This window comes from Lytechinus pictus, chromosome 12 (assembly GCF_037042905.1).
Source record: "Lytechinus pictus isolate F3 Inbred chromosome 12, Lp3.0, whole genome shotgun sequence".
NCBI lineage: Eukaryota > Metazoa > Echinodermata > Echinoidea > Temnopleuroida > Toxopneustidae > Lytechinus > Lytechinus pictus.
The window spans coordinates 14,661,011-14,684,525 of NC_087256.1; the positions used below are offsets into that span (position 1 = coordinate 14,661,011).

A 23,515-nucleotide genomic window follows, 5' to 3' on the forward strand; every position below is an offset into this window, starting at 1 on the left:
TAAGTTTGTATGCATTTTTAATGTAACAGGACCGTGTTGAAAAACAGTGTATTTTATCTGAACATGTTATCCTGTATAAAGATGTTTTAATAAATAAATAAATATATAAATAAACCTATTGGTTTTTACTTATTCTGTATTTTACATCCAATCCCTTTGATCATTGCCCTTTGCATTGCTTCTCACCCCAAATATACCAATGCACGTCCCATATAGGGATTGCCCCTAAGAATCTTTTCAAGTAATTGCTGAAATAATAAAGAACAGAGTAACCTTTGTTTCGATGATTCATCTTAATAAATACTTAAATATATTTATATATATTTAGAATCTGCACACGGAAAGTGAAGATAACAGAAAATGACATCTATCCTCTAAATAACATGGGTGAAGAGTGGAAAAAGAAGACAGACCTTTCTGTTTTTACACTCTTTTTTTTTCTCCCCCTTTTCTACGCATTTTCATTACGTCACAAATTACTAATAGGCATTTAGCCTATAATTTTTATGACTAACATGGATTTCATTGCGAAGGTGCAACATACAGTGGAATGTTTCGTATCAATTTGTTATAATACATTTCGCTAATATCTATCATGTCTATTAAAAAAAGTTATCGGCAGCGCACCCCTCATTTATAGGCCTGTAATATTATAGATGAACGTTTTATTGAGAGAAGAGTGAATTGGTTGGTGCATATGCATTACGGGTGCGCTGTAATATTTGATATAAGAGACAAATGTACTTTAATTAAAGATCAATTTAAATTTCGTTTATGCCGGAAATCTCGTGCATGGACTTCCCCATCAAACCGCTCGATTTGACACGTTTGCTGCTGTTAGCACACTAAGGTTATATCGACAGCATTTGTCAATAAAAATAATCACCGATCTCTGTTTATCTGGAGAAGAATTGAACCACAAATTATGAATGATTGCACGGGGGGGGGGTACATTATACTTTCTTATTTTCTTCTCATCATTTTCTTTACTGGTTGGTATAGCCTGTACTATGCCGACATTTGGGTACTAAGTATGATATTATTTGCTTTTGCATGCATGGGAAATCATGACATTGTGCATTGTCATTCTCAGTTTGTCGAGGATAACAAAAATTGCATTTGAAATTTGACGACATTCATATGGAACCTATAATATTACAATGGGATGGTTTAAAAGCATTTGTTAGACATTTAATGAGACTTTCACTTCCTCTCCGTCATCATAAAATGAAAAAAAAAAAATATCCAGTATTACCAACATATTTTTTCTGCCCTGAAGCACGTTTCCACGCACACGATGAACATAATAAACTGTCAAAGAACTTTAAAAATTATATTTGAAGTAGCATATAAAAAGAAATTTCCCCCTTTTTTTTGTATAAGGTTTTCACTTCCTGCCTAACCAGCGAGCGCTATTACAGTTTCATAATAAAGATAAGCAAACTTCTCGCCTGGTTACTACGGCTCGTTGCATAAGGGGGGGGGGGGGGGGCAGGGGTGATAATGAACCCCCTCTCACACCTCGGTTATTATCATCATTAGCAGCAGCAACAGCAGTATCATCATCATCATCACCACCACCATTATCATTATCATTATCATTATCATCATCATCATCATCATCACCACCACCATCATCATCATCATCATCATCATCACCACCACCATTATCATCATCATCATCATCACGACCACCTCCATCACCACCATCATCATCATCATCATCATCATCATCATCTCATCATCATCACCATCATCATTATCAACAGCAGCAGCAGTAGCAGCATCATCACCATCATCATCATCATCATCATCATCGCCGTCGTCGTCGTCATCATCATCATCTTCGTACTCGTTCGCTTCACCCTCTCCCTCCTCCTCCTCATCATCATCAAAATCATGATCATCATTTTGGATAAAAATTGACAGATCTGGGTCTGGATGACACTCGCGAGCTAATTCATACCGCGGCTGTGGTAAACCATTTCTGGTTCTGACGGGACTTCTGCTTCCCAATGATAATCTACCCTTGAAAACCATATACTTGTGTAAAGTTCGAATAAGGTCAAGTATGCAATGCCATACTCTCCGGAATGCACTCGTGAAATCCGCTCAGGGTGAATTACCCTGCAGTGGCCCATTGCTGAGAGAGTTAAACGCAACTTGCGAAATCAAACGCAAGTCACAAAATGCACACGCGTGATTGGTTGAGAATGAAGTTACGTTTGAATTTGTGGTTGCGTTAAGTTCAACTCTATCTTGACGGGTCTGGTCCGGTCTGGTCCTAGATGCCGTTGAATGGGTTGGGGGCTGTATCGTATATAAAAAGTCTTTAAAAAGTTACTTCATTACCCCCCTCCCTAGGATATATGCATGATTTTCATTTTAATTTGCCTTAAGGTGGGTATTTTTAAAGAAAAGGCTTAATCATTCACTTGCATTAATAGTATTGACACTTCATATAGCCAAGTGTAACTTAAATTAGTGTTATGTTTGATCATAGTATGTTTCATTTGAGATTCAAACATCTGCAATATAATATAGCTTACCACTCCTTCACGGCGATTGAGGCATCCATCGCTAGCCTAGACAACAAAATTATTAAAGTTTAACATGACACAAGTAACATTTTAGAAAATGAGCTAATTACTCATTCATTTGTGATGTTCAGTTCAGGTACATTAACCAAAATAGTACTTATTACATGCCATGCATTAATCATTTTCTAATGCGCAAGAAAAGCCGAGCATAAATTAGATATCAACGGGATATTGAATAGATCCCTCTCAATAATTCAACTACATGTACATAGCTTAGTTTGCATGCTTAGAAGCTTATTCACAGAACAGTTTTCAGATGAGACTGCTTTCATCTTCATTTTCTCTACTCTTTAAAGATATCGATGAAACAAAAGCATCCTCGTGGCGAGACAAGTTATTCCTTTAAAGCAGGGGCGGAAATCTCTCCCAAAAGGTAGGGGGGACACAGGGGCGGATCCAGCCTTCGCCAATAGGGTGGGGGGGGGGGGGGGCGGAAATTTGTTTCAGCCATATTTTCCCCGATCGGCAGCTCGAAGATGATTTGTGTTTGTTTCTTTGAAGGGGTAGTCCTCATTACGGTCACTTCTTAGCTTTATTCTTATAAATTCATATATAATATCATAATCCTTATTTATAGGATGCGAGCGCGAAGCGCGAGCAAATTTTTTGGAAATTTTATGTATTTTTTCCTAAAATTTAAACATTCTGGGCAATGTTTGTTATCCTGAAAAAAATGTGTATGCAACTTAATAATTACTACAAACGCAAAGCGCGAGTAGAAATTAACTGATGGAAAAGATACCTGTTAAAGACTGCGTGCAGTTAGCATTTAACAATCAAATAATGCGAGCGCGAAGCGCGAGCTGATTTTTTTTTACATTTTCACCTAAAGAATGGAAATTCTAAGCACTTTTTGTAACTCAAGCAGAATAGGTATATAAGTAGACAATTGATGCGAGCGCGAAGCGCGAGCGGAACATTTCGAGATTTAGTCCTATAATATTTACTGAACGAGACACTCTATTCATGTTTTGTAAATCATGAAAAGGATGAGTATTAATAATGCGAGCGCAAAGCGCGAACAGAAAATTTTGATATACGTTTTGAACTGGTACCTGTTAAGGACTGCTTGCACTTAGCCATGAAGGCGTTACATATTTCAATAATCCAAAAATGCGAGCGCGAAGCGCGAGCTGAAAATTTTAGAAAATTTTTAAAGACCGAATAAATACCCGCGCGCGTTTCATATTTAGACCTAGAATCTATATAGGCATTCTAAATACATCTTTAATCATGAAAATCATGAAACTTTGATATTCCGATCTGAAAAAAGAGTCAATTACAGCTTTATATTTCAAGCACTTTGTAGGAAAATTGTAAGGTGGATATGGATTGCACCTAAAAAAAAGAGCTAAAATTTTAATTTTTATTACTTTGAGTTTTGACATAGGACCGGGACATCCTTACGACATGTCATGAAAATGATGACTATCTTCCTATTCCTCTTGCTTAGCGCGAGATGAAACAAAAGGGACAATTTAATTATTAAATTAATATCATATTTATTGATGCCTAATGAGGGCGCGAAATCTGATGATATTATGGCATAAAACTGAACATTTCACTTTTGTAATTATGAATAGGATGTATCAGTCAATATATTTTTAACCATTAATGCGAGTGCAAATCGCGAGCTAAAATTTTTGATAAACTGTCATGAAAAGGGGATTTTAATTAGTTTGTTGTATAATCAATATTGAAACATATATACATAACTCGCCGATCAAAATGCCAGCGTGCAGCGCTAGCTGATCGATACGTCTTGACAATCAGACCTGAAAAGGGATATTTTGACAACTTTATGGAATACACGAAAATAATAGGTACCTGATAAATCAAAATTTGCGAGCACGCAGCGCAAGCAGCAAATGTTGATAAAATTATCAGACCGTAAAACCATTTTTACAGAGCACTTTTTAAAAATCAATTTGTAAATCACACAAAATAATGAAAGTTCGATTTCCGAGAAGAAATATGTTTTGTATATTGACTTCTAAACTTGATATTTGAGCTCCATATTGAACAAGATATGTAAATCACCTAACAGGCAATGCGAGTGCGAAGCGCGAGTAAAAATTTCATATAGTCAGATAGTGGCACGAAAGGTTCTTTTTATTTTCCAAGTCTTCCCCTCATCTTATTTTATGCACTCGTCGTCCTTCTCTTCCTTTTCTCCTCTCTTTTCCCTCCTTTTTTCCTTCTTTCTTTCCCTTTTTTCTTATTTTTGCTCCGCCAATAGGGGGGGGGGGGCCCTCGGCCTCCCTGGATCCACATATGGGGACAAGGGGTGGGGAAAAAAAAGGTTATCATCCCCAAAGTACGGTCATCTCGTCTTAACTCATCCCAAAATACATGTTTTATTTCGATTTAGAATGATGTATTTCTTACCATCATAAAAGACAAACAATAGTAGGGGGGACATTTGATATTGTGTCCCCCCTACTATTTTGAGTAGGGGGACACGTCCCCCCTGTCCCCCCTGGGATTTCCGCCCATGCTTTAAAGTCTCTTAACCAAACATCATCATCTTAAACTGACGAATGTTTTCATATCTTCCTCTGACGAGGTTAACATTTAAATCTGTTTATTATTCCGACGCCATTACTTTCCATCAGTGTCACTGAAGAAGAGCAGCTGCAAAGCCTTTGAGATCTGGGGCCCGTTTCATAAAACTTGTTATAATAACAAATGTTGCAATAACAGTTAAAAGCTACTGAAATCCTTCAGTCTGATTGGCTCATTTTGTTGTAGAAATCTGTTGAAACGGGACCCTGAATGAATCCCGCTTTAGAAGAATATCCTACTGTTGAAAAAAATCACCTTTTGCCTTTAGGATGTTAAATATTAGTGGATAAATTAATGAGTGGAAGGACGGACTACCAAGTAATTGATCAAATTTATAGAGCTTTTTGCCATTTGGGAATGGAAAGGCGAAGGGGAGGTAATCATTTTAATATACTCAGAATTAACGTAATTAACGAGGTTTCAGCTAACGGCTATAACGAGAGGGAGAGGTGTAGGACTGTATGTATCATCATGTTTTATTCACCGTTATGCATCCCAGATAAGAGGAGGATTCCTGCATAAGATGGTTAAATCTGCGTAGTTAGATTTAATTAGTGTCGCCATGTGAAAGTGATACGAAACATATACTCATATAAACTCACGTCATATGCTGTGCTTGAGTAAGAACCTGCACAATAATTGCGTATATCAGCTGCAGAAGGAATTGTCTTTATCTTTAAATGTAAACATGGCAAGCATAGCAAGCATGACAAGTGCATTTTGTTCTTAATTTGAATATATCTCTATGCTTTTTTCTCAACGGTACACGGGGGGTGGGCGTAATAGACTGTAATTTGTGGTTTGATATTGGATTGATCGATCAGGGTGATACCTACTCTGCAGCAAACGGCTTTCGGCCGGGGGGGGGGGATGCCGAAGAAAATAGTCATTATTACTGTTATCACAATTCATTAGCCTGACTGGTAACACAATGAAAAGATATACAAGATACGGAGATAAATCATTGATCGCTGTTGTGTGAAAACGCAGAGCTTTCGGCAGGCAGGCGCGTACATTGTCAATATTTTATTACCTCTAGAAAGCCTGTCACCTTCCCGTCGTTTAAGCATCCTTTCCCGTTTATTTATTTTTTCTTGTCTGCTATCGATAAGAGGTGTGTTTTCATGGTGTTCATGAAGTGGTATTCGCCATTACAAATCGATTACGAGGGAAATTAATATCACAGACATGGACTAGCTGGGAGCAGTGGCGTAACCACGGGGGGGGGGGGGGGGGGGATGGGGGCACGTGCCCCCCCCCCCCCCGCCATCGGCTGGCAAAAAAAAAAAAAAAAAAAAAAAATGGAGGAAAAGGAGAAGAAAGAGAAACGTAATGGGGGAAGAAGAAATTATTGTATATTATATCATGTTATATATATTACATCATATTATATATATATATATAAAAAATCATCACTAACCCTTTATGAAACATAATTTTCTTCGGGCGTTCATCATTTCGGGTGCTCGCATTGTCTGATTAATGAGATATGTAATCCCGTCTCACTAAAACATTCCATTTTTAAGTCAATATACACCAAATACATTTTCTCGCACTTCGAGTTATTATTGTTTTATGTAGTGACATATTTTTTTTTTCATGACTATATAATTGAAGTGATTGCCCCCTTTTAAGTTCTGAATATAAAACATTTCCAGTCCGTGCTAACGTTTGCATTAGTGGACTGGTGAAATAAGTCTGCTCTTCGCAAATTCCTAAAAACTGTATTTAGAATGTCCCCTTTTCTGGTCAGAATATCATAAAATTTCAGCTCACGTTTCGTGCTCGCATTATTTGGTTAGTGAAATACGTATGGTCTTAGTGAGTTCCTACAAACAAGCCTTAGAATACCCCTCGTCAGGTCTGAATTTCAAAAAGTTTCAGCTCACGCTTCGCGCTCGCAATATTCTATTAGTGAGATATATGTATTATGTTCATAATTACAATGACTGCAAAGAGTGTTTCATGGGTTAGGTGTAAGTCTAACAAAATTAGCAAGCACTTGCATGGCGCTAGCATTAGACGACTATGGTGAGATATGTTTGCTCTTCATGAATTCCTAAAAAATAGTCCTTAAAATTTCTCTGTTTGGGGGTCAATACATACAAAATTTCAAAAATTTCAGCTGGCGCTTCGCGCTCGCATTATTTGATCAGTGAGGTACATATCTGTTTAATGATACAGTCCTTAAAATGTCTCTATTAGGTCAGCAGACCTGGCAATTGAGCGCGCTTTGCGCCCCCAATGCCGTGACCCACTGTACGCCATTGGCTGGATGGCAGTAGCGTAATAAGCAAAAGATATTGAGGGGCTAGATACGGCGTATCGGGCAAAATTTATTATATGGTTTGAGCGAGCGAAGTGAGCGAGCAAAACTCTCAACATTTATATTACAAAAATCAAATAGATTTGGAAATGTTCAGGAAATAATATCAAATTTTAAATTTTTTTTTTGGGGGGAACACCCCAGGCCCCCGATCTGTAAGCCACTGCTGGGAAGTTCATGTGATTTAAGAATCATGACTGCTGGCACGTGACGAATTGGAACAAATTTGGGGGGAGGGGGAGGTAATATTTACACTTGGGCATTACCAAGAATTACAAATAAAATTTATTGAATTTCTTTTATAATATTCTTATATTAAGTGAGTAAAGTTTGTAGATTTGGAATGGTTATGAAAAATTATAGATTGCACCCTTGACCCATCCACGTACATAATACAGTTAATCAGTTCCTTTTGAAAGTCACAATTCTTTAACTACTATTGATCAATATTTCATCTTGTCATACGCTTTCATGGTGTCTGAATTCATTACTGTAATATGTTGTGCCTGTATTCAAATTATATAATCACATGAATAAAGTGTTTGTGACACTTCCAATATCCAATTTGATATTAGAATGGAATTAAATTCGTTCATGATGCCAAAAGAAAAACGTTCTCCATGGTCCCCACCTTTTTTTTAATCTCAAGGGACTCGTTATACCTGCCAAATGAATACGATCTTTATGTATTACATGAAATTGTAATTTTACATTAATATTCGTTACGAAGTAATTACAAAAATGTGTGACGAGAAATAAAATGTTGGATTAAATGAATACAATGAATGATATAAACGAATTTCTGAATAAATTGATAATTGCTTAGGTTTTCTTTTCATTCGTCCCGAATTGCTGCGTGATTTCTTTCTTTATTTCTTTAAATCGAGATCCTTTCGAACTTGAGAAATTGGAATGAACAGGGCCGTTAAAAAAATGGGTCAGTTATCTTGAAGTAGGGTCAAACTTGTATCTAATTTGACACCAAGCGCCGATAATGAATTCTTTGACTCCGTTTCATAATCATATCAGTTCATTTTCATTGATATGAATGGACAAAGCTGATTAATTTCAGCAAGTTTCACAGATGGACCAAAACTCAGTTGTGCAACTATCCGTGCGATGAAAATGACCAGGCCTGCCTTGATGCGCATAAGTGATGTTAAGTCAAGTCCAAGCAAATCGGTATTAAGGGATTTAGGTTATAATGATGATGGTGATGATGATTCTACTACAATTACTACTACTACTTCTACTACTACTACTACTACTACTACTACTACTACTACTACTACTACTACTACTACTACTACTACTACTACTACTACTACTACTACTATATACTACTACTACTACTACTACTACTACTACTACTACTACTACTACTACTACTACTACTACTACTACTACTACTACTACTTCTACTATTTTCACTACTACTACTACTACTACTCCTCCTCCTCCCCCTCCTACTACTACTACTAATTCTACTACTACTATTACTACTACTTCTACTACTACTACTACTACTACTACTACTACTACTACTACTACTACTACTACTACTACTACTACTGCTACTACTACTACTAATACTACTACTACTACTACTACTACTACTACTACTACTACTACTACTACTACTACTACTACTACTGTTAGTGCTATACTACTACTATTAATGATAACGATAAATAATACTTACGATGATGATGATAATAATGATGGTATACAAAATGATAATACAAAATCATGGTATTATCAAAGATTCGTATACGCGCATATTTCCTAAAAAATACATGGTAAACTATCATTAACAGTTACAATATTCAATTCACCATTTCAGTTTAATTGTTCAATCGATCTTTTACCCAATAATAATAATATGAACATGTCATTAAGAGATAATGGACATCCATATTCATTGCAATGCTATGAGAAAAAAAAACTTTTGGTTTGGTGAATATGATATTTTAAAATGATGCAAGTAGCATACCAAACTATTACCAAACTAATTACAAATAAAATGTGAAGATTTTGTTATTTTTAGGGAAATTTCTGTGAAGGCAAAGAAGCGGATGTACGGGCTCTACGTCATTGAGAGCTATTTCGTTTTGAAATATTTTATCTAACACAATTTAGCTTAATTTCGAGCATAAACATTCTATTATAGCTCCTGTCCCATGCATGTTTTTGCACGCTGACCGCCCATGGAGATTTGAGTGTAGTTTTATTAACACTTTAAAGATTGCATCATGCCGAGGATGGGCACAAAACAGCTGGTTGGTAGTCTGGTCATAAGACTAATGGTGTCTGCCTGCCAGAGGGTATACTAGTTTCCATGAATTAGGCCCTGTTACTCAAAGCTTAACGATTGATCGTCGAGCCGATGTTTGAGATTGATTACACTGATCATTGCGTGCATTCAAACGTTCAAACCAATAGTTACGATCAATTTCTAAGTTTTGTGTACACGAGTCACTGATGACTGTTTTCATATCTCCGGTAGACGGGGAGTAGATCTGTTTATTATTTCTTCTTGCACCACGAAGGAGTACACCTGTGATATGCCCGGGTCGCCAGCGGATTAAGTTATTCGTTAGGGGAGATGCGAGAATTTTGTTATTTGAGACGAATGAAGGACGATGTCGGTTAGGTACATAAGGAAGGGGGGCATTAGGGGTGCAAACTATTTGAGATGTATAGTGGAAGAAGAGCAAGGGGGGTGAAGTAGGGGATGAAAGAGTGCAAGGATTTTGACCGTGCGGGGAATGGGTAATAAAGCAGGTTAGAAATGAAGCAAGCCTTATAACATGTATAATTGGCCTATGTGAAGAAGGGTGACAGCAGGGCCCCGTTGTACAACGAGTTACGATTGATCCGATCAGTCGCAACTATGGAAAGCCAGCAAAGTCAACATATGAAATGCATGTTTGCTCAAATTTTTTTTAAAGATATGAATGCATATCCATAAATTCATTGATTTCTTGACAATTTGGGGTGTTCTCCTTTGATTACAAAGGTAGACAAAATTATGACACTGATGGATTTCCATATAGTTACGATTGATCGAATCAATCGTAACTCTTTGTACAACGATGATTAGGAGTAGATATGTTTGTTGGGGGTGGGGTGGGGGATGGGTATAAGGTTAGGGGTGGAGAAAGAGGAGGAGGAGGGAAGGAAGGAAGAGGAAACAATATTCAGTTCATAAAGGGGACAGAGTTGGCTGGATGAGGGTAAGGACCTTTACAAACTGCAAAGACATCCCGGTAACAAATTACTCGATCATTGTGGGGCGGTTTTACAAAACGATCTTAATCTTTAGAATTCACTGCCTCAATAATGATCCAAAGTCAAGATAAAACATTGTTTATACTCTTCGGGAAGCATTCCGAGAATGTCTTGACAAGCATTCAGTTGTTGTTAATATGCAGTCATTGGAAACTGACGAATTTCAGGAGAAAAAAAAATGAGTAACTTACTTGATGAATAAAAGTTTCTGATTCCAGGAATTCTAAATAATAGTCGACTTGAGAAATGAACCGTGGAGTGAAGCTACTTCTCAATTCAGAGGAAAAAAAATTGAACGTGAGTTCTGAGAACAGTGCACAAGGGCATCCATCGAACTTGAACGAAGTTCAATGAGCCGCAGCTATATCACAGTCTTCTTCCAGACGTCATGTCAGTTATTTAAGCCCGCATTTTTGATATATTTTTTCAGAGTAGATAGATTCAGTAAGATATTTAATAGATTAGTTTGATTTACTGAACTTCCTCCGGTTGGTCTATCTCCCACCACATGGCATAAACAGAAATATATGCATTTATAAGATCTTAAGTTCTTTAAAGTTTGTAATGATAAACCCTTGCGAGTCTCCATTATCAACATCCCCAAAACACATTCACTAAAAGTCTAGCCAATGTGAAAGGAGATGACATTCAATTTGTGAAGAGTCAAATGTCAATTCCACCTCGTTTACAACTGTCTCTTCGTTCAGTGAATCTAATTGCTGAAGTCGGGGAACTCGGTTGTTTTTTACGAAATAATAATGAAAACCAGCGAGGAATGAGGTCATGCTATAAAAGTCATTTCCATCACATATAACAGAAATGTCAAACATCGATAAAATGGAATAGCGAATCGGGATTGCTTTCGACTTGACTATTTACGGGTCTTGAGCATTCTAGGCAATTTCCAAGGAAACTCCGGGGCCTCATTAAATGTTTTCCAAGGAAGTGTGTACCTCAGAAATAGAACTTGAAAACCAATCAACCGCATGAAACGAACATTTCATCGCAACATGATTGATAGTGTTTAACCTGTTTCGTGATCAGAGGATGCGTGCCACATTTTAAATCACCTATTCGTAAATGTACTGGCGTACAGTTGGGATAAGAAGGAAGAGGTGGGTTGGGGTTGTACCTCCAAGGCATCCACGGCCAAAAAAATAAGAAAAATGTAGAAAATTAAATTAAAAGGGCGATATGTGATATGATATACTGAATATGATGTCAAACTGTCTTACAAAATGAGATTTTTATATTAAAAATAGTCCCCCCAAAAATGGTCTAGTCAATTTGACTGATTTGTTTTAAGAGTGTACATGAATTTACGGAAGGTCTGATGTTCAAAGTGCAACTGAATGCAGATTAATGTCTCTAAAAGGGTTAGTGTAATATGCACTATTGGATCAAAATAGAGGAAAAATATGTTCATCGGGTAAAATGTCAGAGAAAATGCATATTTCATTGGGTAAAGATGTACACAACTTTGTGTGTAAAACTTACACGTCATTATTTTGACGACATTTTATCCCAAACCTGCATGCTCCTTTTGAAACTAATATTGGGTAATTTATTTCTTCAATCCTTTTTGAAGAGTACAGTTGTGTCATTTTGGGGGAGAAAACTCCGATCTCTCCCCTGGTTCTGCTCTGAACTGCAAGGCCAGTCGTGCACGTGTTATTTTAAAGGTCGAAATATTAGTAAATGTTCAAGCAATTGATTCATGCCTTCGATCAGGAGGGCTTTTAAAATTAATTTTAAGAGAAAAATCAAGGGATCTTTACTATATATTGGATGTAATGGATAAATTTTGTGAAAATTAGTAGGAAAAAGTGAATTTTCAACTCGGGCAGCAATCATATACGACAGTGATTACAATTCTGTTAATAAAGGACTACCAGGGACTCGTGCAGGATCATTCAAACTCCGGTGACAAAAATTTATCTCGGCACTGATCGTCTAACATGTCGAGGAATCGATTTTACAGACGTGGCAACTATACATGAACGCGTATTGATTGGGAAAAACCATCTGTGAACTTTTCATTTATTTGTTTTTTCCTTCATCAACCAACATTAATTTACTTTTTTATAATTTGGGTTATTATTTTGCTCTCCTTTGCCAATTTTTCTAGCCACTCATTAAATATTTTGTTAAATCCATTTTCCATCCATCCATCCATCCATTCTTCCATCCATCCTTCCATCCATCCGTCCATCCATCCATCCATCCATTCTTCCATCTATCCATCCATCCATCCATCCGTCCGTCCATCCATCCATCCATTTTATTTTATTTCATTCGTTCATTCAATCACTTACAGTATAAAATTCCACGAGTCGAATACAAAATATATCCTTGATAGAGTCATCTTATACCCTTTTTACACAGGATTTTCTTAGCCCCGGACTATCGCTAACCCCGTACTATCCTTAACCCCGTGCTATTTTTTTTCCTTTTCACACATGCCAAATTGTTATTGCTAACCCCGGATAAGGAATGCTTGCTTTTCACACACGAAACTCGCTAACCCCGGACAAGTGGTAGCTCACGAAATCGCGCGTGCTTGAAATACATTTGTCGATCATTCGGAGTACAAGTACTTCACTCGTACCCTTTTTACACACGCTAAAATTTCCTTAACCCCGTACTATAGGTGGGGCTAAATTGCCATTTAGCCCTTAGCCCCACCTATAGTACGGGGTTAAGTTTAGCCCACTTTCGTTTTACACGAGCGATCTTAACCCCGTACTGTCGCTCTTAGCACCGCAATTGCTGGGATAACCCTGCTTTTTTGCAGGGCCAAATAATCCCGTACTAAAGGTGGGGTTAGCCCACTTTGCAAAAATGCTGTGTAAAAAGAAAGTGGGCTAAGCTTAGCCCCGTACTATAGGTGGGGCTAAATGGCAATTTAGCCCCACCTATAGTACGGGGTTAAGGAAATTTTAGCGTGTGTAAAAAGGGTATAAGTAGGATTCGCAAGTATTCGAAGGGGGGGGGGGGGGTGGGGGCAATATGATTACCGAATGCATATGTTCTTCTTTAGTAGGCTTACTATTTCATTTTCTTCCAGAGGACACCCCCCAAAAAAAATTGCATTCCCCCAACAAATACCTCCACTCTATATTCATATATTCATAACCCTATAGATGTAAAAATAAAGGTCTTTGAACTAACGTAAGGAATCATCAAGAATGAATTACTCGCGTCATGGTAGTGAGTAGCTGCCACAATATTTACATCCCCGTAACTGATGTATCGTTCACATGATTAGTATAAGGCAAAGCTTAGTAACATATTTTATTGCGTTCATACTGAAGTCTGACTCGGGGATAATGAGAATAATGGTTTCATTAAAGTCGTACGCTATCATAAAGTGCTTTATTATGATATTATTTTCATTATTATTACATTAATAATATTAATAAATAAAAACCTAGGACATCCAAAAACATTGTTACACAGAATATTTCTTAATTATCTCATTATTACTTGATTACTCTTGTTTATATCATACTCTGTACAGTTTATGTAAAGATAACATAAAACAAAAATCGTTGGTCTACAATTTGATGTATTTTTACGGTTGAAATACCGTAAAATACCTTAGAATTTAAGACGTTCAGCAAGTTGCCAATGAAGCACAGTAAACAATGTAAATTTCTGGCAACTTGCTGCGCGACTTTTTACCGTACCTTTTACGATGTACGTAAAACGCTTTATTTTTTTATTAATGGAGCACCACTGCAACTTTTTCATTGTGTTAAATCCTGTTGATTTGTATTTTTTTGATAAAATTGAAGTCATAATAAGATAACCGATTTACAACTGATCACAACTAAAAAGTTACACTATTGTCGACTTGGTCAGCTAAAGAACCACAAACTTATTCAAACCATGTGTGTACCGGTACTTTTTTTTCATGAACGAGAAAGTTTTGAGAGTGAACAGAATTCAAGAAACTATAGGCCTATGCGTTACATTTTCGGTAAAACAAATGAACATTATATAGAAATGGTAGGTTAAACTTGACCCACTTTTACTTGAACAGGAGATACGACAAAGATTTTTGTTTAAAAAAATCAGTCTGTAATCATTCTTCCTTAAATAAAGTGATAAAGTTCCTATCTTAAATGCAATTTTGATCGACTCTACAGGGAAGATGAAATGATCTCTTACTTATTACTATTCGGAATATGAACTGCTCAGGTTCACAACACTACACAGAGCAGGAGTAAAATATTTAGACCAGTAGAGGGCACTGTATCTAAATAAAAAGCAGAGCCATTGATTCAATGAGATCGGCCAAACTCACATACGAGTTCGATGTCAAATTTAAATAATACATTTATAGTGAAGAGGATTAACTCGGTTAATTTTTAAACATTTTTTCTCAATAAAATAGACATTGAAAATAATTATAGAAACGTATTCACTTGACATCAAATACACCATGTACATCTATCCATTGAGTGTGTGTGAAAACAATTAAAATTGAAAGAATATCAGGGGCAATTTAGCAAGGGTTTAGCTGTAATAATGATGTTGCGTATTGAACAGCAACTTCCCGGCAACTTCCTCTACACCATCTTGACTGAACGATCTGACTTCATTGTTGTGCCATATTCAGAGTGCCATAAAATCAAACACACGATCTCTGAAATCTATAGTTAGGATTTTCAAAGTACTTGAATCGGATCTAGATTTATTTTTTTACGAACATTTCTCTTTCTGCTTTTGTTTTTCTTTGGCAGGATACGGGGACATCGCTCCAGGGACAACAGGGGGTCGTGTCTTCTGTATCTTTTACGCCACCTTCGGCATACCACTGGCTCTCCTCTTCTTGGCCAACATCGGAAACCTCATGGCCCGTCTCACTCTCAAGATCTGCAGGGCGACGCACCACTGTCTTGTCATACGCCACAAGATCGGGGCTAGCTGTCGCGGGTGCCGCGGATCGTCTAAGAACCACCCCGAAACATCATCCCAGAGAAAGATCGTCAACGGCGAGGTAGAGATACCCTTGGAAGACGTCGATCTACCACCTCCTTATGATTCAACAAGGAGGCGAGATGAAAAAGGTAGTACAGATAAAACATTGGACGTCAATACGAACGAACACGCAATAATGCGTTCGATATCAATAGCCACTGAAAGACCGACGTCTCATCCCCGAGGCGTGACTAAATAACCCAGTGCAGATGCATGCCAGGTTTCGACGTTACCACCCTGCAGTTGCGAACCTAACAAATGCCAGTGCCATCATAAGCCGGACGTCCTGGAAGAAGTACCTCTGCTTGTCGTACTTGTCATTTTGATAGTTTACATGTGTGGGGGCGCTGCATGGATGGCTTCGGCCGAGGGTTGGGACTTCGGCACAGGGATTTACTTCATGTTCATCACGCTCACTACTATAGGGTTTGGTGATGTCTTGCCCATGAAGCACTATGCGGATGATGTCTTCATACCATGTGTCTTCTTCACCCTCTTTGGTCTCGCCATCATGTCCATGTGCATCGCTCTTGTCCAGGTTAAAATTTTAAGGTGTTATCAAGTGGTGAAGACCAAGTTTGGTCTCTGCTGATAATATCATCCTGAGATGGTCATGGTATGCGAACATCGAAAACAATGTAGACTTATATAATACAGACTTACCATGAATATTAAATTCTTCTGTGAAGACAATATTGTACCAGACGTGTTCATAATTGACATTAGGCTCGGCAATTTTTTAGACACGAGTGATCAGATGAAGGATGGGGGAATACTCTCCAAAGATCAAATAATTATTTGTTATAATCAATAAACTAAGCCTGCACTTGGATGAAACTTGGATCTTGGTGTTCTTACAGCATGTACAGAGAGCTACAACAATGTCGCATGCCGCGCAGCTTTAGTATGGCAATGCCTGGATGATCCAATGACAGTCGACGATGCCTGCAAAGATCACAATATACGTTTATGTATCCTTGGGTTTGCAGGTATCCTGGACCGCTATGCTACTGTTTCACCAACGAAACCGATTCCAAATCGACCGATGGCTTGTCTTTGGTAATAACGCAATAGATTTGATCGGTCTGGAGTCGGTTTGCTGGTGTGACCATATAATATAACAATATCAGTCATAATGGGGTTTAAAGCTCTTTTACAGATATCACCAAGTTGACTCCCTAATAGAGCAAGTAATCAACACGAAGAGATGAAATTCACAAAGTCCAGTCTTCATGGCTTTCGGGGTTCAACAACTTTGTTCTTTGATGTCAAATGTTTCATCTTTTGTAGTTTCTGTTCTGTTGTATATAAAAAAAACTCCGAAACCAAAGTTTTGAGATCTGAATCCGACCAATGATATTTTATCAAATCTCCCAGTATTCAACAATGCATGATTGATATGATTAAAGATCATTTAATTCCCTTTGGAGTGCTACTGTATTTGTCGTGAATGTGATCATACCATCGGATTAAGTGTCGGATGACTGGAATGAAAAAGCAGCATAAATGAACACAGAATGGTCAACCCTGAATGTCAAAGTCACTAAAAATCTTAATTTTGCATTTAAGATGATTAGTGGTGATATAAATTGTGTACATTGGCTATTGAATGTTGACCATATCCTGTATTTCAAACCGCTGCATCTCATTTGCAGGAGTTTCTGCATTTATTGTAAAGTCAAAATAAATTTACAATACATAAACATAATCATAGTATGACATGAAAGTACATTGTAATGTGACAAATTTATAGTAGTGTCATGACAAAATTTAGACATGAATACAACAAGGATAAGACAAAGTAGTGAAAAACAAATGCAGTGGCAAACTATATAAGCAAAATAAATGCTTGAGTAATAGCAGCCAAAGGGGGGAAATGGCTACATGGAAACCAATTATTCTATAGTTCTAGGTCTGGAAGAAAATCTTACGTCACAAATCATCAGAAAAGGAGAAAGAAGAAAAATAAAGAAATGAAGTGTGCGTGTGTGTGCAAGTGGGAGAACGTGCAGGTGTGATATTTAAGAATACTTCGATAGAATAAATTTTTTTAATGAAGCTTTAAAAGAAAAGATAGATGCAGTGAGTTTAATATCATTGGGCAAATCATTCCAGATGTCTGGGCCATGATGTCTGATCGTTTTATGTGCTAATATTGTTATCGGGTTTGTGAGGTGGATATTGGATGAGTGGCGTGTAGGATATGAATGAATGTTGCTGTTGTAAACAAAAATATCTTGAAAGGGTGTAGGTATAGATTTAGTTGAGAACTTGTACATGAAAATGGCAGTTTGGAAAGTATGAATATCATGAATTTTTAATGTTGTCAGATTCCGAAAAATAGGATCAGTATGTGCTAAAAATTGCGAGTGGGAGCAAATGCGTAGTGCTTTCTTTTGGAGGCGTAGAATTGAGTCTATTTTTGTTTTGTTGCAATTACCCCACAATATGTTGCAATATGATATATGTGACAAAATAAAAGAATTGTAAAGCATAAATAGTGATCTTTGGGAAAGACAATATTTCAGTTTGAATAGTATGCCAATACCTCTGGCAACAAGTGTGCTAATATAACGAATGTGGCTATTCCAAGTTAAATAAGAGTCAATTAATACGCCTAAGAATTTCGTTTCTTGTTTTTCAGCAAGATGGATGTTATCAATGTTAATGGAGCCACGAAATATATACTTAGAATTGATGTGTTTAAAGTACATGAAATTTGTTTTGTTAATGTTTAAGGAGAGTTTATTTGATTTAAACCACATGGACAATTTATTTAATTCATTATTGAGTACTGCTACAAGCGTGTCTAAGTTACTGTGTGAAAAAAATACATTGGTATCATCTGCGAAAAGAACATAAGTAAGTAAGGGTGAAGCATTGATTATATCATTCATATAAATTAAAAATAACAAAGGGCCTAAGATAGAACCCTGTGGTACTTCACACTTTACATTACAAACTTCAGAAGATTTAGAGTTAAAATTAACATATTGATATCTATTGTATAGATAATCTTTAAACAATCTTTAAACAAACATTCATTCATTTCATTATGATCATAATTTATTTAGAAGGGTAGGCCAAAGAATCAAGTGATATTTGATGGTATCAAGTGCATCGATTATAAATAAAACATTTAAGAGAGAAATTGTCGATCAAAGTCGATCACTTCTTTGAGAAGTCTTAACATTATCCAGAAAATCATTGTAGATTTCAACGATTTTATTATCAAGAATTTTTTTTGGAATCCATATCGAATTACTTGCTATACTACTTTTTTTCTGCAATACGTGGTACTTTTTCTATAGACAATCATCAAATTGCATACATATACAGATATACATATATATATAACCACATATTTTAATATGTACCATTGTATAATCTTCATACGTGTTTAACTGTACAGTATTCATGCCAAAATATGTTTATTTGAGCGTTCTAAGAGATCCTGTTATTTGTATATTGCCACGTATATTAGAAGGTATTTATCGTATATTAAATATTCGTACACGCTCTTATTGTTTTATCAGACTTGGCCAAAGATATATGTATATTTAAATTATTTCATATTTGATGATGCATGATATAATTATATGTAATATGTGCAACAGACCGAATTTTACATAATTCATTTTGTAGATCTCAGATTGCAAAAGAATCTAAACGAACATTTTATTTTGATTGTTTGTCTGCAGTACTTAAGAACAACATGTAAACAACAATAACATAAAAAAATAACTATGCATATGCTGAGCATCAATTGTCTATATAAGATTTTATCCGTTTTGTTAGGAGTATAATAATGACATTTTGAAGTGCTAGGTTTTAAAACTTTTCTTATTATGCATAGAAATCTTGGTTAAGGTCTTTTAATGAACATTTTGATTCTATATTTTCAAACGTATCTGTAACATGGTTTCTGCGAACATTTGGTAAGAAAAGAGTGAGACTATACAGTGCGTCCCAGAAAAAAACGAAACCGAGATTTATCGATGATTTATCATAACTTTATCACAAATACAATAGACAAATGACCTACCATTGTAAAGCTTAGAATCTCTTCTTTCATCTGAAATTACTTAGATTATTTCTCATTCACGCATTAGTGAGCAAAAACAATTTGAAGAGAGGATACCAAAAAGTCATTTGGCGGGCTGTATCTGGGTTTCAAAAAGAAATCCACATTTCTAAAAAGTTCAATATCTGCTCTTTAATTTGATACCTCAATTACAGAAAATGGTCAAGAAATAAGAAAGTTCTGGTTATTTGAAATAAGGCTTGAAGAGGTTTTACAGGCTAGCGTTCAAACTCACTCGACACTCCTTTTTGTTGAGGATCAGCCATGCATGAAGTCTTTTGTTAACCATGCGATAGCTTCTGTGGGAAACCGGTGAAAACACGTTTATTTAATGAAATTATGGAAATACAAGCATTGTTTCGAGAGAACGTAACTTTTTTACTTCTTGACCATGTTTTGTGATTAAGGTATCAAATTAAAGAGCAGATATTGAACTTTTTAGGCATGTGATTTTCTTTTTAAAATTCAGATACCCCCCGCCAAATGAGTTTTTGGTATCCTTTCTTCAAATTGTTTTTGCTCACTCATGCGTAAATGAGGAATATCAGATGAAAGAGGAGATTCTAAGCTTTACACTGGTAGGTCATTTGTCTATTGTATTTGTGATTAAGTTATGATAAATCATCGCTAAATCTCGGTTTCGTTTTTTCTGGGACGCACTGTATAGTGCCTTAATCGAATGTTTTTTTTCGGTTTGGAAAATAGTTCTTAAATGAAGGTTTATGCACTCAAAGTAGAATTTGATATAGAGGGGGCGAAAAGGGTATAGGTTTATTTAAATACGGGGGGGGGGGGGGCATATGACAATTTTCTTAGATAGAAACTACACTGCGTTCATGGTTGATTCTGAAAAATAACTGTGGACTCCCCCCCCCCCTTGTGGCCCCGCCACTTCATATCACAATACCTATGCCTATTTCCTATGTAAATTACAAACGTGTATTTAACAGATATGATCATGAGTTTCATGGTAAATCATCGTTATATGTACATAGTTTTATCAGATTTGTGTGTAATGATAGAGGATATTGCTAACAGCTATCCAAACTTCTTTTGTAACTGCACACATTTTCATAACGAGCGCCCCCTGTTGTCGCATTAAAAATGGTTTCATAAATCCGTATTAACTTGCTTCGAGTACACTCCGTTGTGTTATTTCAATACAATCTAGCAGTACTTATTTTATAGAGCGCATTTTCATTTTGGTTACAAAGCGCTGCACACACACTACTCCATGTTTAGGCCACTAAAACAATATTAAAGATACAATTTACTTGTGCGACCACTGATAATAAACAATATATACATGTCTTTATCTTCTTTCTAAGTCTATTTTTTCCATGATTGACAGCATTATTATTTTTTTCTAATGCAAGAAATACTAATGAGGAACATACTTTCCACAGGCAACATACCTCTTTCAGGTCAAATTCATGTGTAAATCGTCTATAAGAGAGAAACAGATTTCAACAATTTTAAAAGACTGTATTTGATCTTTGAAAATTTTAATGTAATAAGTAAATCAAATTGAAATTTATATTCTCTTTTATTATTGAATCATGAGTATTTCTAAATCATTTGCCGATTCCATTTAGCCTACACGTATATATGTCCTTGCCTTATACTGTATATCGTCGCTTTTTATTTCCAACCTTTCTAAACAGACATTATAGGCCCACATGTTATTTCCTAAACCTTATGATATTTTTGTGTTTTTTTGTAATATATATTTACTTTTATTTAAAATCATAAAATCTTGATCTTCCTATTTCATGTATTTTGATGATTTTCATGAAGCGAAATCAAGCAGTATGTGTAGTATTAAAACGTTCGCATGAATGATTTGTTAAGCTATCCGATTTAAGGGGTTCGTAGACATTCGTAATATTCCTAAGAAGTGACGCAGTTTCTTGAGGCATTCTCACGGACACCATTTTCTTTGCAATGACAATCTTCTTAAGAAACCATGCCCCTATAGAGTTAGTACATGTTTGGTATGAATGCATTCAATTCAAGTTGCACGATTGCTACTAGTAAACGTGTTTCCTGTGTATTTTTTTAAAAAGTCATTCATTTGGAGATCCCACGAATGTTGTACAATTTGTTTAGTTGCTTATATTATTCATTATAAATATTCCGGACACAATAGATTTCAATGATCATGGCCGTGCGCAGTTTTTATTATTTTATTTATTATTATTATTATCATTTTTTTTTTTTGGGGGGGGGGGCGGGGCTAGATGCATAAAATTTTCGAAGAAACCAAAAAGTGAGGGAGCAAGGAGACCGAGCTTGTCATTTGGGTGCTTTTGCATTTTCTAAAGAGAAATAGAAAGATTTTGTGCGCACTTTTGGTGAATAATGTGAAAAAAAAATAATTTAAGTTTTCAAAATTTTTGGAGGTAACTGCCCCAGCCCTTCGCTGCGTATGGCCATGTCGACGGATGAGAGAATAATAAAGAAAATAAAGGATACACATTTACATCAATGGAAAGTCTGTTACCAATTTAGTTCACTCCGAAACATTTTATATTTATGAAAATGTTATTTTGTTTTATATTTGCATCCGTCACATAATTTGTAAGCTCTACTTATTTATCATTGTCTTTGAATAAAAACTATAAATATATCATAACCATTACAAGATTTTGATTAAGTTTTTTTTAATATTTATCAAAGATTGTAGCACAGTGCATAAAAGTCACTTTTATGGTAAGTTTGCCAGCCAATGATAATTCCGATCTCATCCAGGATGTTCACTGGCTGTTGAGCATCGTTATAATGGTTACCATGGAAGTCCGGGTGGCAAAATTACCATATTCAATACTTTTATCCAACGGGGTCTATTATAGACCTTCATGATGAATAATTTGAATTTGAAAAGGTATTTATGAAAAACCACATGGCAGCCCAAAGCTGAATTGGGTGGAATTTACGTCAAATAATACATTACAACAAAAATGTACATATAAATATCATAACATCTTCAAATCACGAACAAATATTGATAACAATGGAAGGAGAAAGAAAGAGATCAAGAAAACTTAGAAGACTCAAAAGGAAGAAGAGACAGGTAATTGAAACAAGGGGGAGGTGTATATAGGCTAAAGGGGTGTATTAGGGAGATTAACGTCAGAGGTGGATGGAAGAGGGATATAATGTTAAGTGAAATATGACAAAAAAGGAAACATAGACATATAAATTATATGAAATCAAATACATTTCGAAGTTAATATTCAAATGAAAATAGAATACGGTGAAATAAAAATTCATTACAATTCAAGAAACCACGCTGATGAGTATTAATGGGGTATAATGTGGATAAAAAGTAGTATAATACATTGGAGTTTATGATATCGAGTAAATGATATTATACAAATTCATAAAATTGGGGAGACTTCAAAAATGGTTAGTGGTAAATCTGCAATTTGAGTAAAATGAAATATTGTCATTGTTTTACGTCAAGAGTTTGGAGGGGGTACATATAATTCATACGAGCATGGAAAGGTTAATTATTAAAAACAAAAAATTACCCAATATAAAACATAAAAACGAGAATAATATAATTGATTATATAAATAATCTATTTTTCTATCTTTTTCGTCAGTTGTAGGCGCGGATCCAAGGGGGGGGGGGGGGGGAAGCAAGCCGGCCCCGCCCCCT

General features: G+C 36.0%; 1 pseudogene; it reads left to right on the forward strand.

Annotated features, from left to right (window-relative positions):
- The first annotated feature begins 15,370 nt into the window (after window positions 1–15,370).
- LOC129272453 (potassium channel subfamily K member 18-like) lies at window positions 15,371–22,487 on the forward strand (annotated as a pseudogene).
- The last annotated feature ends 1,028 nt before the right edge of the window (window positions 22,488–23,515 follow it).